This window comes from Sorex araneus, chromosome 4, assembly GCF_027595985.1.
Source record: "Sorex araneus isolate mSorAra2 chromosome 4, mSorAra2.pri, whole genome shotgun sequence".
NCBI classification, from domain to species: domain Eukaryota; kingdom Metazoa; phylum Chordata; class Mammalia; order Eulipotyphla; family Soricidae; genus Sorex; species Sorex araneus.
In genome coordinates, this window is record NC_073305.1 from 161677735 (window position 1) to 161694653 (window position 16919).

A 16919-nucleotide genomic window follows, 5' to 3' on the forward strand; every position below is an offset into this window, starting at 1 on the left:
ACGTTACTGGTTCCCGCTCGAGCAAATCAATGAACAATGGGAGGACAGTGCTACAGTATTTAAACTCATATTATTTAATTCCATATGTCTTTAAATTAATGATGGCTAATTGCAAATGAGAATTCTACTGCCCCAGTACATTCTCTAGTATATTCTTTTTCCTGAGCACTGCCTTGTAATTTCATACTTCTCCAACATTTTCAACCTTCTCCACAATGAGAAAATAGAAGCATTCATTTCACGCAAAAGTCATCCAGAAACCTGCACATGTATGTACCCATGTTCTTGTCTTCCCTTTAGGAATGAACTCTTCCAGCTGCAATTTGGGAATACGTTATTTATGAATAAAAGTCATCCCCTTGTAGCTGCCAAGGACCCAGCCCGCAGACACTTATCTCTTTCTTTTGCATCGGAATTGATGTCTTCCTCTCTCCTGACTCATTCTTATAACACTCATAATCTACATCTCCCAGCCATTAAGAAACACTACCCCTTTATCCCATAGCACACTCTAGGGCCCCTGTATCTGTCCCTCTTCTCAGTAAGGTTGTTCAAGGGGCTACTCTATGGTCATGGCCACCACTGCCTCATCCCACCTCTTCCTGAAGCCCTCACTGCATGAAATTCCACTGCATCTGCTCTGCCATGCTGACTTTGTCAATGGCATCAGTGGTATCCATGTTCCCAAGTCCTGTGTTCACTTTTGAGGCCTCGCTTTTCTTCACCTCTTGGCAGCCTACAACAAAGCAACATTCCCACTTTCTTCCTTTTTCATTAAAAAAATATTTGTGGGGGGAGGGATGGAGGTTTCTCATCCAGGACACTGGGTAAGATGGAGTGGGAGGCACTCCCAGCGGTGCTCAACCAACCCGACTGGGTGTTCAGTGCCCTCCATGCTGCAGTGATCCTGTCTGGATCCCTCAGTGCTGGAGATCTTTGAGGCTCTGGTGACCATGTGGTAGAAGGGGTCAAATTCCAGTCCCTGTGCCTGCAAGGCATGAGCTCCAGTCCCTTGACCTGTTTCCCTGCTTCCATAATTGGGTGGCGTGGTGGGGCACGGATGGATGGGGGGAGGGGAATGACTCTTCATGAACTTAAAATATTATGGAATTTCATGAGTTTAGGTTTACATTTCTTTCTGTGTGTAACCATCACCATCTCACCAAGGTCCTTTCTGCTCATTCATCCCACCGTAATTTTCTTTGAGCCTAGGACCCACTCTGCATCCCCTTAAACCACTCTCCTGGCTTGCTTCCGGGAACCGCTCCCGTGGTTTTCCCTATCCCTCCTCAGTTTACTGCTCCTCCTCCCTCTGCCCTCTGTGACTTTTCCTTTCATTCTCCACATTATTTTTCCTAAGGGATTTCGTTACTGTTCTTAATTTAAGTCCACTTTTAGCTACAACTTGAACTCTACTCTGGAAACCCATTTTTACCCTCTTAATGTTATCCTTGGACTGGAGCGATAGTACAGTGGGTAGGGCATTTGCCTTACACTCGGCCAACTGGGGTTCCATTCCTCCGTCCCTCTCCGAGAGCCCGGCAGGCTACCAAGAGTATCCTGCCAGCCCGGCAGAGCCTGGCAAGCTACCCATGGCATATTAGATTTGCCAAAAACAGTAACAACAAGTCTCACAATGGAGACGTTACTGGTTCCCACTGGAGCAAATCAATGAATAATGGGATGACAGTGCTACAATGTTACCCTACACCATGTTAATATGTTCCCTACAAAAGCCTCTTAGATTAAGTATGAGCAAAACAAAACATGTTAGCATTCAAGGTTCCTGTTTCTTTCATTCATACTAATGATCTCTAATTTCTTTTTTTTTAAATTTTTTTCTTTGTCTTCTTTTTTTTTATTTATTTTTAATTAGTGAATCACCGTGAGGGTACAGTTACAGATTTATACACTTTTGTGCTCATGCTTCCCTCATACAAAGTTCTTGATCAAGTTTTTTATCTCAGTCAAAACTTTGTCAGTCTTGATTTCTCCATTCACTTTATTATCCTCTCCTTGCATCGAGAGTTTAGAAAGACCCAAGAACTTGAAAATATGTCCAGACTGTGTCTGCTTTTCTTCTTTGCCAGTAATATTTTTAGCAACAACACATAGGTGTTGGTTTTATGTTTTTGTTCTATTTGTTTTTGGTTATCACACTCAACAATGCTCTAGACTTACTCCTGGTTCTTACTCAGGAATTACTCTTAGCAATGCTTGGCATATGAGATGCCAGGACTCGATCATCCTATCTGCTGTACTATTACCCCATACTTTCATCCTTACCTAATGTGTTGAATCCTTATTGTATTCTGGGAAAGTAGGGAGAGGACAGGAAGGATAATGGCAAAGAGAAATAATGGTGATATCTGAGGGGCCAGAGTGAGGAGAAATAAAAAGCTGGGGCAATGGAAAGATAGGAAGTTGGAAAGGAAGTCAGGCAAATTCTCTAGAAGAGATTAAACTTTGTCCTTGGAGATATGAGGAGTCATTAAGTAGGTTCGAAGGAAAATAAAATAATTCATACCTGATTTATAAAAACAATTCTGTTCAAGTCCTTTTTTCTTAGACTCAGGTTACCTTTACAATTCAAACCTATATAATTACTGAGCCTGAATTTTACACATAGTTAATTAGTTTTCATGCAGTCTGTTTTCTATTGCTCCTTAATTTCAAAAGAAGTTTCTTAATCCAAGAAAATAATATTGAAGAATATCTTTGATCTAAGGCTCATGAAAATCATTCTCACATTTTTTATCACCTACAGAGTAATTTAGTACAGAAAAAAATTGTTTGCATAATTCTTTTCTCTCTTAAGAGTCAATTATTTTCAACCAACAGCCAAAAATTTATCTAAAATCTTCCTTGTTTTCAAAAGCCAATTCTTTCATTGACTTTAATACTTTGTGTTCCTTGATTTGACTGATTATTTGCCCATTATGAAATCCTGTAAATATTTGTTCTTAAAGGTGTCTTCAGCTTACATTCGTATTTATTTTGTTTGACTCTTTAGAAAACATTCTTATAGTCCAGTTTCAGACCTTGGAGGACATCAGAAACACACAGTGTACTCTTTTTTTAAAAAAATTATATGAAATATATAATGACCACAAAATGCTGTAGGAATTTTATTTCTATCTATTGACATATAGGAAAATTGGTCTTGTTATATGTGATTTTGCTTGAAATCAGGAACTTATGGACGATGTTAAATGAGAACTTCCTATGTAGCTATTCACAGTCACTTCTTCCACTCACTTTCTCATGCCTTGTTTTCATGCTCTCTCTAAGTGGTTGAGAATTCAGTTTAAATTGAAATTCTTTTTTGTTTGCTTACTTGGTGATCTTTGGGTCACACCTGGCTGTGCCTAGGGGTTACTCCTGGATTGGAGCTCAGAGTTGAACTCAACAGTATTCTGGGGACCATGTGGTGCCAAGATGGAACCAGGGTTCCCACATGCCGTGGAAGGTCTCCAGCCCTGTGAGCCTTCTGCACCCTTAAATGAAGATTTGAGACCTCAGTGTCAGGATTTCTGATTCGTAAGTCAGATGTATAAACCAGCTTCAAGGTGGTTGTATTGCAGATGGTTTGAGAGAACCACACAAAAAAACACTATTTTAGGAAAATCCTCCCCACAATTACCTTATAAAATGTATTTCCAGTCCCTGTGAGACCATATTCTTCATTGAAAGGTCCATTGATCTACACGAATCCCTTAATAGTAAGTAGAATCCAGAGATGCTCTGTACTAGAGGATGTTGTTAGTAATTAAGGTTGACTTTGACCTTTGAAATCAATTAATGTAATTTTTATAGTACGTGGGAAAACTGGCATTTTACTTGAAGTGGTCTGAATGTTTTTAATAAGGTGATTCTATTGCATATGATCCACCAAAAAGGAACTTACAACTCAAGATGTTTAGCATGTAAAACAAAGCCACTTCTCATCCAGAAATCCATGTTTCTAAACCTTGTCCTTGCCAAAACGCCCAGTTGTTCAAATCACTTTATACCTCTGTGCTTTGAGATTTCTATTTAAATGGAGGAAATATTTAATCCTGTATATAGTTACACAGCACTCAGAGGTCCTCAGATCAAAGTAAAATAAAATTCAAAGAAAGCGTCAGTCATCCAAATACATTAGAATAGTCGGGATAGAGTTGTGAGGTTTCCCGGCTACAAAACATGAACTTATAGGTTCACAAATCACCCTCAGCCTGTGTTTGAGGGCAGATGTTAGGGACGAAATAGGATTTCTTTTCATTCAGTCACTTTTCTAAAGAATGCAAATTCAGCTACCTAGTCATTAGTGGCTCCAATCATTAAACAATGAACAGACTCCCACCTTCTCATCCTCCTTCAGCTTCAGAGTCAGAGTAAGCAGTTTCCAGGCTCTGTGTAGGAGAAGGGATATCTGACTCCAGCCGCAGCCACTTGGCTCTTCTCCCATCAACTCCAAAATGATTCCCTCCTCACTTTTAAGTCTGCTCAAATGAAGAGACATTAGAAACAATAATTCTGACTCAACATCGAGCATTGATTACATGTACTACTTTCGGCAAGTTAATTCGGCAAAATGACAATAAAGTGTGTGTGTGTGTGTGTGTGTGTGTGTGTGTGTTGGGGGGGTCATAGAAAAGGTGGTATAAATATATGTTAAAGAGAATAGGAAAAAGCAAGCAGAGATTATTTGCCAAGATTCTAACTCATGCATATATTAAGCAAATATTTATTAGCATTATGCCATCATTCATTGCAGTACTTAGTACAATAGCTAAGATATGTAATCAACTTAAGTGTCCAAGACAGATGAATGGATTATGATTTTTGGATTAAGATGTGGTATATATATACACAGTGGAATACCATGAAGTTGCAAGGAAAGATAAAAATCATTCAATTTGCAGCAAGCTGATTGGAACTGGAAGAAATCATGTTGAGTGAAGTAAGCCAGAAGAAGAAGGACAAACACTAGATGGTCACACTTATCTGTGGCATATAGAAAAACTGGAGGAGGATGAGGAAACATAGTAAAGGAGAGATGCCTGGATCAGCCTTGATTCTACAGTATAGAGAGAAGGACAGAGAAGGAAAGAAATCAAGGGTCAGGGGAGGAAGAAGATGAGAAAGAGTGAGAACACAGTTCAGGGGCTTTGGTTATACCAGTATTGTGAGAGGGTGATATTGTTATATATCTGAAGCACAGACTCCACAACACTGAAAACATGAGGTCTACACTACACCCACAGAACTTTGAGATGTGCCTGTCAAGGTGGTAGTTGGTCAGGACAAGGGTTGGGTAGGGATACGCAGGAAGCAGCATGGGTACCCTGATGGCAGAAAATTCATACTAGAGGTGGGATGGGTGTTGAAATATTGTATGTTCAAACCCCAACTATCAATCACTTTGTCAATCACAGTTTTATAATTAAATATTAAAAATTTAAAAATAGGACCCTCTGCGTCTAAAGACTTTGATTCCAGAGACTTCTTACAGCAATGCACTGGGACTGTGAGCTGGGCTATGCAATTTCTGGCAGAATTTTCCCTGGACTTTATACGGAAATCCAAAACGGCGCAGACGCTATCGTGTCTGCACAACTTAACATCTATAATTGTCAGCAATGTGAAACGTTCCTTTTGAACAGGTCTGACTTGGGGGGGAAACTCCAAATAATAACAGTGAGTTTTTGTTGAAATATTGAAGGTTATTAAAGTAGCAGCCATTTCTCTGGACTGTGAACTAAGCAACAGCCCCACGCAGGCCGAGAAGAGGAAATATCCCTCATTCCCAGTTGTTTTCCATTTTCAGGGAGAAATGCGGCATGGCGTCCACCATACTATGAGGCGTGGGGGATGAGGGGGAAAAAAAGGAAAAGGAAAAAGGAAAAAAAAGAGTTATGTACTTGGAGCAGTGGGGCTACATATTTCTTCATTCTCAGCAATGGAAAACTAATTATCAAATGCTTCCTTGGTAGTAGGGCTGTCTTTCTTGGGGGGAAACTACAACGACAATAGTGAGTTTTGTGTTGAAATATGGAACGTAATCAAGGTAAAGAGAAAATGAAGTGAAATTCATCAGTTATACAGTTGGGGGTGGGGGGCGGGGGGTATACTGGGGTTTTTGGTGGTGGAATATGGACACTAGTGAAGGGATGGGTGTTTGAATATTGTATAACTGAGACATAAACCTGAGAACTTTGTAACTTTCCACATGGTGATTCAATAAAAATTTTTAAAAAATAATAAAATAAAATCTACTTATAAAAAAATAAAAATTTAAAAATAATTATTAGCCATTTCCATGCAAAGCAGCATTAAAAACTATACATGATTTGATAAATGTTATTTTTTCAAAAAACTGACAGAATAGTATGGCCTTGATACTTTCAAAGTATTCAGAATATATTATGTTTCATATTTGCAATATTAAATCTCATATTTTTTAAAGTTAAAATGTCTTTAATACCTATCTTTAACATGGCTTTATTTTTCTCTAGGGAGTGTTGGGGACCCTGGCTGTGCTAGGGGCTACTCACAGTTCAATACGCAGAGAGCTCACCCAGTCGCGCTCAGTGGAATCAAGCAGTGTCAGAGATAGAACCCAGGGCTCCCACATGCAAAGCATGCACCCCAGTCCTCTGAGCCATCTGTCCCTTCCTAAAAGAGTCTTTTCTTAAAAAACTGTTAATAACTGTTATAAGTCTTTTTATTTTATTTTATCAGGGGGCCCACACCTGGGTGTGCTTGGGCTTACTCCTGATTCTGTGCTCAGTGATTACTCCTGGCAGTGCTCAAGGGGCCACAGATGGTGCTGGGGATAGAACCTGGATCAGCTGCATGCAAGGTAAGTGTCCCACTGTACTATTTTTGTTCCACATTCATAAGTTTTATAATTGATGATAGAAGCGATAGCACAGCGAGTAGGGCATTTTGCCTTGCACACGGATGACCTGGGTTCTATTCCTCCATCTCTCTCAGAGAGCCTAGCAAGCTACAGAGAGTATTCTGCCCACATGGCAGAGCCTGGTAAGCTACCCGTAGTGTATACGATACGCCAAAAACAGTAACAAGTTTCACAATGGAGACAATACTGGTGCCTGCTCGAACAAATCAATGAACAACGGGACGACAGTGCTACAGTGCTACCATAAAAGGTAGTAAGAGCTTGGCAGTTAAAAGCAGAAAATTATTATGTACTCCCTGATTTTCCATAGTCCAAGTTTGTACAAGCTGTCCACTTTTCCAGGTGTACATATGTCTGAACCATTCGAGGGTCAGAATCCTCTTTTATCTCCAGTGTCTCAGCCAACGCCCAACGTATTTGGAAGTCCATGAAAGAAAGGGAGCACTTACTATCTGCCTGATTTCTCTTCCACCCTGGTATGATTTGGTATGATGATGATCATTGACTTCTTCTCCCCAGTTCTTTATTTTCTGTTACAATTTGAGTTTGGATAGTTAAGCTACAGATTCCTGCCAGCTCTCTCAGTGAGTAAGCAAAGTCATTAAGATACTGCAAAAGGAAAACTACAGTAATTTTAAGTGACTTGTGTGACACATGTATTACTCATGAAGACAATACGTTTGATAACTGTTACAGGTGGATAACGTCCAGCTCTAAAACTCATGTTGAAGTCCTAATTTCCAGTATTTCAGAATGTTATTGCATTTGGAAACAGGGTCTTTAAAGGCATGGTTGCAGTAAAATGAGATAAGAATCTAATATAACTAATGTCATTGTAAGATAAGATTAGGGATACAGACACACAAAAAGGAGACTATGATGACACTGAAAAAATCAGTCAGCCACCTGTAAGTCAAGGATAGAGGTCACAGAAGAAACACATTGCTAACTAGCACCTGTATCTCAGTCTGACACCATTATGACTAAACTAATTTCTGTTGTGCATCAACCCAGTCTATGGTAACTCATGGCTGTGCTAGCCCTAGAAAACTAAGTACCAATTAAAGCAAAGAATTTCCACACTTTAGGGCTCTTCCCTCTTTATCCTCAAGTGTCACAATTACTGCACAAAGGGAAAGGTCTTTTTACTCTAAAGAACTAAAAAAAGTATTTTGTCAAATCACTTAAAAAAATAACTGACACCCGGTAACAGTGTCTCTTACAGCTAATTTCTATAACTTACTTCAACTAGTCAGCTGTTTCACCATGCATTCAAAAATCGTAGACAATTTACATCTATTCTAGCACTAATGGAAAATCCAGACCAGAGAACAGGGTTGTCAAATCTGGCCCGTTTTAGTGGAACACAGCCATGCCCTTTGCATTTACATATTGTTTGTGGCTGGTTTCCCATGACACTGACAAGAGTTGAGTAGTTGCAAGTTAGAACATGTGGTCTACAAAGTCTAAAATATTTTATCGCCTGGCCTTTTTGCAGAAGAGATTTGTGACCCTAGACCTTTAAGCCTTGAGGAAAAGTAATTGAAAATCGTAAGAACAATTCTATTATTAAAGGTGAAGATAATGGATTCCACTTCAGACCAACAGACTGATTGAGTTGAAAATTTCCCCATTTCCTGTGCCTTTTTGCTGGTTACATACCATGACTGATTTTGTTTGGGAGTTGAGAGCATCAAGTAAGTTAAATCATATGTGATTGTCAATATTTGAACTACAATATGGCAACCACATGACTCCACCTGATATATTTTTTAACTTTTTTATTGAATCACTGTGAGATAGACCATTACAAAGCTGCTCATGATTGGATTTCAGTAGTTCAGTATTCCAACACCCATCCCTCCACTCTCCCCGCCCCCGACATGCCTCTATGACAGGCACTTCTCTCTCTCTCTCTCTCTCTCTCTCTCTCTCTCTCTCTCTCTCTCTGTCCTTTTCCCACCTGATACTTTATATCTCCTTTGTTCCCGGTTCAATCACCTATTCCTTTACAATCTTCTCACTTGCTTTGCTATGCTCAATATTGGCTACTTTAGACCGTCTAGGAAGCATCTAAAAAAATTTAACACCCAGGCTGCAAACATAACCCAGTAAAACAGAATCTCTTAGGGTAGAAGTCCAGAATTTGGCATTTCTAAAAAATACCCAGGTGATTCTAGTGAACTACCCACTTCTTTGAATACCACTGACCTGCTAAGACCTTTAGGCAATACTTAGGGTTGGGTGTTACAACCTTTTTCTTCTACCTAAATAGAAAAATGTGGGCCACTATCATAATGGTTGGAGAAATCACTACTATAAGCTTAAACCTAAATGAAACCACATAAAGAGTTCCTGAAAACACAGATTCCTAGGATCCCCAAGCCCCAAATTTCTGAATCTGTAGTCTGATAAAGCATTGAGAGTTACTCTGTTTAATCAAGTTCCAGGTGCTCTTATACTTGCTGGTTCTGAGTCCACACTATGAGAACCCTATCCTGTTATCTTTCATGGACATGGTGCCTGACTCATGGTAAGTCCTTCCCGTTAGTTGACTAGAATGGTGGTTTTCAATCTTGGGTTCTTGGACCTATGCTGCTTCTCAGGTGTAAAAAGGTTGAAAAGGCCTGGTCTAGAGAAGTAGAAGAACTTTGAAAGAGGGTAAAGCTCATTATTTCTCTATGCTATCTACCAAGGATACAGAAATGGATGACACTAATGGTCTCTGTCCTCATAGATTCTTGTTCTAGGAGAAAAATAAACTCCAAAAGTAGATATGACTGAGACAAAAGGGATATAGGGAATACTAGAAACACACTTAGAAGTCCTCTACTGCAAAGGTGTATGGCCCTTTGTAATGTCCCTTTTATATAACATTGTTGCCAAGTTTTATCACTAGATAAAATTAGCAAATATTATGTTTGACCAGGAGTCAAGTTCAGATTCCTATATCATTATTACTACTGTATCAATTAGCTTGTGTGCCATACAAAACACCACAGACTAGATGGCTTAACAGAAATTTCTTTTCTCGCAGTCTTAAGGCAGGTCTGGGATTCTAGAAAAGTTTCTCTTTCTGAAAGTTAGATAGCTACCTCCATACTCTGTCCTCACATGCCCTTTGCTCTGTGGATACAGGTGGAGAGATTACAGTCTTCTCTTAAGGCAACCATCCTACTGGATTAGAACCCTATTCCAATGACCTCACTTAACTTTAAGTACCTTCCTAAAACCATATCTCCAAATCAGTTGAGAATTAGTACTTCAAAATAAAGAGTTCTGAGAAAACACAATTTAGTCCAGAGCAACCACTAACTGTAAACATAGGCCTATTTAGTCAACTATAAAATTGTATTGTCTCCAGTATACACACAATCCTAATATATCCTAGGAGGAAGGTGGTATAAGCGAAAATGTGAACCTCATTCCTCTTCTTCAACACATACTGTTACATTAATAAATTTAGCTACAATCAAACTTTTTTTTACTCTTACGACTGCAAAAGAGTTCCCAAGTTCCTCCAAAATTTCCACTTTTCATTTCTTTAATTGCTCCTTGCTGAGTGCTCTTCTTGTAGGTGATAACATTTGCATAACCCCAGAACTGAGTAGTTGTGGTTTTGGCAGAGGAAGGAGTGACGAGGCTTAATTTTGGGGAGAAACCTCGTACAGTTAGAGCTAGGCAGGCACAGAATTAGCCCCACCTGGTTTGCAGAAACAAGTAGCTTATATTGGAATTTGTGATACTATCAAAGCCTTAAATTTCTAATCCATTCTTAAGATTGGCTCCATTTGGTTTAATACTTACCAGAACTGAATAGAATAAGTCAAAAAGAAGCATTTTTCCAGATACAGATCAATATTTGACTTTGGGGGCATTAGTATTTTATACCAGTAGTGCATTTTCAAGGATTCAGATCTTCGTATGACATATTATCTGCTCTTCCCCCAATGCCTGTCTCTTTTGTTTTTACACATTTTCTTCATATATACAGATATATAGATATAGCTATAAAGTGTGTGTGTTGCGAACTCTCAAATACAACTTTACCCTTAGCCTCCAACAACTAGTTCCTTTGGTAAATCACTAGATGGTCTTCTGCTCTTATATAACTGTGACTTTATTATTTTCCTTGTGTTTTCTTTTTTCCCCTTACATTGTTATTGAGAAAAAAGAATCAGAAGTTAAAAATAAGAATCATAAATGACTCAGAATTATATCTTCAGTAAGATAATATAGAACAATTTTTGGACCAGTGGACAGGAGTTGCATTCTTGCCAACCCTTCCTATAAGCAAACAGGCAATGCCTCTATTCTGACTATGTAAGTCATTTTGAAACTGATAGCTGTTGGTGCTTTTATTGGCACCCTTCCGTTCAAGTAGACTTTCAGATTATAAGTGGTTTTGTCTGCAGAACTTGGTGCCAAGGTGAAGTAACAAACCTTTTCTCACAAAGCAGTAGTGTTAACAGGATTTTGTCTTGTCTCCTGAACTGTCTATTTAAAATAGGGTGGATGGATAGGAATAGGTAGATTGTCAGATAATATGATAGCACAAATACTGTAAAATGTTAATTTTGCATTAATAGTGAGTGTACAAGGATTTCTGTAACATTCTTCCAGCTTTTCTGGATGTTTAAGTATTTACAATAAAATGTTGGGGGTATGAATACAGTGTCAGCAAGTGAATACAACTATAGTAAAACATTTAACAATGGAGCAAGCATTAGACGTAGATATTTTTTTAATTAAGTGAATTCTTGTTTTAATTATTTCCCTACTCAGTATTTTTCAAATTAAAAACATAGATGTTATGTAAGAAGAGAAGTCATTAACATTTTAAAGACCTTAAATGAAGCATAGTTACTATCAAATTCCAGACCCTTGATGATTTATTTATATGTGAGGAAAACATGGATTTTTGTACTGATGATCAAGGGACTAGACTCTGCCATTAGGCCAAATTATTTAATTCCTCTAAGTCTTGGTTTTCTCCTGAGTAAAATGGGCTGGGAGTAGATAAGGAATAATACCCACTTCTTAAAAGTATAAAGTCTAAATGCTATCCCAAGGATAAGAACATCCTATAAATAATAATTATAATAATGAATCAAAGTATGAATTTAAAATGCAATAAATTTCAGTTATCTATATTGTAGGCAAGTCTCCCCGCACCTCTCTTTCTCATGCACACACAGATTACCAATAAATGTGGAGGTATCAATCACAGCAAATTCAAACTTGATTGAAACAAAGAAACTATCTCAAGCCTGTGAGAAATCTTTGTCCCAGACCTCTCCCTTTGCTTCTAAAGAACCAAGTGGGACTTGTTCTTTAATCTGCTTCACCAGGGAAAGAGAACTAGGATAATATCACAAAGCAACCTGAAATGTAATGTTTGCAGAGATAAACACTGGGGCTGGAGAGGTAGTACGGTGGATAGGTTTCTTGCTTTGCACGTGGCCAACCTAGATCTGATCCCCAGGAGTGATCCCTGAATAAAGAGCCAAATAAGGTAAGGTAAGCCCTAAGCACTGGCTGAGTATGGCCCCCAAATAAAAACAGAAAGGATAACCATTCTTTTTTTTTTCTTATGAGACTACACCTTTCCTGATTTTAGCTAGGCTTCCCCATACCTCTGAAATCCAACTTTGCTTTTAGATTTGGCTCACTGCAGAGCTCAGTTCATTCCAAGGGTGGCTCAACAGAGTTCCAAAGCATGTGGGTAGGTGTGGTATCTCAAGATAGGACTCAGCTTGGATCAGGCAGACACCACCTCCTTTGCAGTCTATTGATCAAAGCAAATCTACTGAGAGTCAGAGGAGGGGTGGGGCTGGGGCGGGGAAAGGAAGCCCTGTCTTGATGGGAAGCATTACATCATCACCTTACAATGGGAGCTGAATAGTTGTAGCCACGATTACATTTACCAAAGCAATCACATGATGGATCATTTATATCCCAAGTATTAATTAATATCTGATTTAGGGGCCACACCTTGCAGTGCTTCAGGCTTACTCCTGGCTCTGCACTCAGGGATCATTCCTGGTGGTGCTCTGTGAACTACGTGGGGTGCCAAGATTCAAACTGGGGTCAGCCGCAAGCAACTGAACTGTCTCGTTGTAGTTCTCACTGAACTTACTCACTGCGCTATCTCTCTGGTACCTCGTTTATTCTTCTCTTTAAAACAGAGGGATAGATATGCATCCAATCTTCTATCTCAAAGCCCATCTAAAAGGAAAACCTGAGAGAAGAGAGATGGCTCAAAGTGCTGAGTGCAGGCTTTGCCTATAGGAGGCCCAGTTTGATCCCTGGCACCACATGGTGCCTTGAGCCAAGGTAAGTGACCTCCAAGGACAGAGCCAGGAGCAACCCCCTGCACCACCAGATAGGTCCTACCTCTCCCATCCCTTTCAAGAAAGGGAAAAGCCTGAAACAAAAGTATCCTGTGAGTATATGGGAGAAAGTGAGGAAAATACAACTAGTTTATAATATTGCTTTGGACAGAGAATAAACTAGCAACAGATAATCTCTTGGGTAGCCTCTTAGTCTCTTGATATCATGCTTTACACTCAATAATAAAATTTAAACCTAACTCAATAAACAGTGACACACTAGATAGAAAGTATTTTTGGTAGTTTGTCAGCAGACAAACATGCATGTTCCAGAAGATTGCAGCAGATCCTTGATAAAGGTCTTCTCTGTGAGACTTTGACAGACCCAAGATGTCTGCTGTCATCCCACACCTCAGGTCCTGAGCTGCACTCCCATAGACATTTCCAGATGTCTTAGCTGAGAATAACCTTTCATTTCATCCAATCTCACAAAGAAGTCATTTTTTAATCCCTTTTGGCACATACACTTCTCCTTCATCTTTTGTAAATACATTCATCTTCCCCATAATATTTATAAGTCTGATATTGTTGTACTAATCACTGCATCTCCCATAGCACTTTACAAAGTGTGTCCAGCATGCCTGGTATTTAGCTACATGGAGCATGCATGGTCAATGTTCATTCTTATTGCTTAGTAGCCATGTGGTATCATTAGCAAACACATATCCACATTTCCATTTAATTAATAAGGAATCAGTAGACACAGAACCCACCATTGTAAGGAATTATAAATCCCAAATGCCTTTCCATTACCATATAACTAGGTCCTATGTAAGCTTCAACTAACATACTTTTAAGAGAATTGTTAGACTCACAAGAAAGTAGAAGGAATCTTTACTCACTCACTCACAGAAGACAGTAAGGTGAAGCATAATAGATAAAAACAAAACTATAAGCGGCAAATAACTTCACAAGCTAAACATCCTAGGAGAAAATATTCATATCAACTCTGGAATGTGGTATCTTCCATGTTAATCTAGAACCTGCTAAGGTTAAATAAGTGCTTCTAAAACTGATAGTGATGACAGGTAGAATTCTTAAGGTCCTTCCCACCCACAGCCCTCAACACACGCAGAAACACCTTAGGAGTTTACCCTAGTTAATCCATCTAATACTAATCTAGGTGCTACCAGGAAAGACTTTGCAGATGGAATTTAAGTTACACATCAGTCGACCTTAAAAGAGATGATGCTAGTGATGGGTCTGACCCAGCAAGGTAAAAACCTTTAAAAGTAGTTTTCACTGGGCCAGAGAGATAGTACACTGGGTAAGACTCTTGTTTTGCATGTAGCCAGTCTGGGTTCTATCTCTAGAACCACATCCGGTTCCCTGAACATAACCAGGAGTGATACCTGAGCAGCAGTAAACCTGGAATCTGCCAGGTGTGGCCCCTCCCCTTGCCAAAAACAAACAACAAAACATAACAGAGTTTTATTAAGAAAGTAACTGAAGAAGTCAGAGATATTTAATGTGTTGGGGGACTCACACCCATTTTGTGTTTCAAAGGAGGTGACACGGAAGGAAGAGAGAAGCTTCTAGAAATTAAAGGTAGTCCTGGCCTGATAGCCAGCAAGAAAATGAAGTCCTATGTCTTAACCAATGACAATGAACTAAATTCTAACAGTAGCCCCATGAAACTTAGAAACAGATTCTTCCTCCTGTTTCTCACCAAAAAGCCCAGTAAGCCAACACCTTGACTTTCATTTGTGATCCCTAAACAGAGAACCCTGACAGGTCCTCTGCAAGCCTTCCTTATAGCGCAGTTGTAAGCTGTAAATTGTTTGACGTTGCCACACTTGTGGCAATGAGTTATGCAGCCACGTATGACAATGTAGTTCTGAGGTGGGAAGTTCGAAATGGAGCAGGAATATGAGCAGTCTGATCTTGAAAGGAGGTAACAAGGAAGACTTTCAAATGGTAAAAATCAAGTTTCAGCTGAGCTGCAGAGGTGAGGCAGTTTCCAAGAGGAACTGTCTACATCAGAGACATTTGAGGTGATCCACAGAAACGTGCTGACAAAGACTGTCAGACCCAGAATCGGGCAGCTTCCTTTGCTTTTTTCCTTCTTTGTTCCTCTCATGAAAATAAAAATATATGTTTCCACTTTATAAATATGATTATGACAAGGCAGAAAATAACTTTTCAGAGAGAGATCCAGTTTCCTAAAGGGATACGTAGGCCTCAATGAAGAGACAGGCTTTTAAGAGGATAATGTCAGATATTAATGCCTTTGTTCTTTTCCAGTTTCCTCTCCTGCTTGATATATGGGGGGGGGGAAACCCTACCTTCCCACCTTCTCTCAGGGCTGGCACCAGTGCCAAACAATTCTAGAACATTCATGAGTGTTTGCTGTAAGGGGAGGGACTATGGCTCTGAAGCCTAACAGCCCTAAGCAGGCCCAGCTGCAAAGTGGCCTGAGGGTCATAGGCATGAGGATTTCTTGAGGATAGATGGGACATCTGAAGTGAAGCTAAGCATATATCTATACCAAAATATAGGTAGTTCATGTTGCAACCACTATAGTGGTTGTTAGGTCATGGTGTTAGGTCCTTTAGGTTGTTAGGTAGTGGTGTGAGGTCATTTACTCTTTCTTTGTGGGATGGGCTGTTGAGGGCTGCAGGGTAGGAAGAAGCTCTCTCTACACCGTTCCGACTGATATATAAAATCTGGTAGAAGAATATGGGACGTAAGTCGTGGGTTTTATTGATCTTGCACCAGTGTAAACATTTTTTTCCCCGTCAAAGAAATACTACAACTTGGGTATTGCTCAATGAGAAGAGGAGAGTTTAATGATAGATACCATCTCTCCCTGTTCTGCCCAATTGTTTTCACAAACATTCTATTCATGTGGACATTCGCAGAGTTTTGAATATTTACTCTGCTTAGCACATCTTTCTATTTTTACTTCCTTATTTATTGACTTGATCAGTTATTTCTGGATTAGTAATTGTGCGTGGAGAGTGGCCTTGAGCATGGCGGTGGCTGGGTCCCGGAGGTCAAGGCCATTCTCCATACGCTCGGACGAGCCTCATGCATGAAGGAACTGACAGAGGAAGCCAAGAGTGCGGGACCCGAGGCTAAGATCTCCAAGGCTGCTCAGATCAGGACTGGGCCTGCTCCACCCAGATTCCCCCTTTTTCCAGTAGCTAGGCAGTCAAACCCACAAGTTGCCTCCTGGGCCATGTAATCCTATCTGTGGCCCAAGATACAAAGACTATAAAACAAAGCTCCCAGAAGCTCGAAGCCACGAAATTTTATTACCTAGTTCTTCCTCTCAGAGAGCCAGCAAGCTATTGAGAGTATCCTGCCCGCATGACAGAGCCTGGCAAGCTCCCCATGGCATATTCAATATGCCAAAAACAGTAACAATGATGGGTCTAATTTCCCTGGCCCTGAAAGAGCCTCCAATGTGGCACCATTGGGAAGGACTGGTAAAGAGAGGCTGCTAAAATCTCAGGGCTAGGACGAATGGAGACCTTACTGGTGCCTTCTTGAGCAAATCTATGAACAATGGGATGACAGTGATACAGTGACACAGTGAATTGTGCTTATTGTGGGAGTGGGGGAGAGATGGGGAAATAACCTAGATGTCTTAGTTACTGGTTTTGTTGAGCATTTCT